The 1,425-nt window shown below is 33.7% G+C and overlaps 1 protein-coding gene across 2 annotated transcripts in view; it reads right to left on the bottom strand.

Moving 5' to 3' along the window:
* LOC106880363 (uncharacterized) overlaps positions 1–1,425 on the bottom strand; it is a 296,957-nt gene that overhangs the window by 90,361 nt on the left and 205,171 nt on the right. The window lies entirely within an intron of this gene.

The raw sequence follows: 1,425 nt of genomic DNA, 5'->3' as shown, positions 1-1,425 counted from the left end.
CTCTCTCTCTCTCTCTCTCTCTCTCTCTCTGTCACACACATACACACACACATATATATATATATATATATATATATATATATATATGAAACAACAATTGAAGTAAATCTTAGATAATGCACTGTGTCAGGGCGAGCAACGTGAAATTTTTATTATAAATTAGAAACTTCGACAGGGTTATAAATATTTAAGTCAAGATGAGACTTACAAATACCAAGAGTTGGAAAGTTTAGACACTTATGAAATCTAACATTTAAAATATTAAACATTTGACAAGATATTAACATGTAAGAGTAGAAAAAAATTGTGATAGAATAACTAGAAAAACTACGAGTCTTAAATGGAAGAAGACAGAAAGCACGAAATCGAGAGACAGCCAAGACGAGAAAGGAAAGACAAAATAAAAATAAAGAGAAGGAAGGTTAAAAAATGGGAAAAAAAAGATAAAAATGATGTAGAGAGGATAAATTTTGTAGAATGAAAGTATGGTGAAGATAGTAAGATACATAAGTTCCTCTAAAGTATGTTAACCTAGGAATCGATTTGATAGGTTAGCATGATATTGGTTTCAAATGTAGCCACAAGGCCAGCAGAGTCGGATTAAAGGGGAGAAGTTGATTACATCGACCCAGTGCTGAACTGGTAATTATTTCATCGTAATTTGAACCCAGAGCGTAAAGGCAGTTGTAATACTGCAAAGCATTTTGTCTGATGTGGTAACGATTTTGCCAGTTCGTCGCTTTCGGTTAGCGTGATAGTGAAAGCCATGTGTTTCTGAAGGAACCGTAGTACAGTGTAGTTTAGAAAGTATAGGGTTAAAGAGTTTTTTTAACAAACGGAGATGAAGAGTGATTGTAACGACAAAAGGTACTGTAGACCAGTAGAATTCTAGGACTTCTGGTATGTTGTATGTTGAGAGAAAATAAGGCGAATCCTTTAAACCAGGGTTTCGCAACTTTTTTTTCTATGGATCCCTCTGATTACTAATTTATTCTAGTGGGCCCCCAAAGCCATTCGATATTTAAAAACTAGTCCTAAAGATACTTCTTTCAAAATTCCTATTTTGCTTTTTACACATTAACTTATATAAGTTGAACTATGTACAACGTTAGAGATAGAACCCAAGCTGTTTCTAGCACTACATAGTAATACATACATCTAAAGCAAATTTCCTTTCAGGGGCTTTGAAATCCATAGAGATCCCAGTTGAGAACCACTGATTTAAACAATGAGATATCCTTTTATATTGTAATGGAGAAAAGCAGTCTAACATTTCGAGTATAAGTTTTATCTTACAGAAAAGAAATAGTTACTGATGATGGTCGAAAATTAAATTAAGAATAGTGAATGAGAGAGAGTGATAGAAAGAGAGAGTGAAAGAAATAAAGAGAGAGAGAGAGAGAGAGAGAGAGAGAGAGAGAGAGA

The sequence above is a fragment of the Octopus bimaculoides genome, chromosome 13 (genome assembly GCF_001194135.2).
Source record: "Octopus bimaculoides isolate UCB-OBI-ISO-001 chromosome 13, ASM119413v2, whole genome shotgun sequence".
Taxonomy (NCBI): Eukaryota; Metazoa; Mollusca; class Cephalopoda; order Octopoda; family Octopodidae; genus Octopus; species Octopus bimaculoides.
The sequence above is the reverse complement of the archived record's forward strand: the minus strand, read 5'-3'. Positions and strand labels throughout refer to the sequence as shown.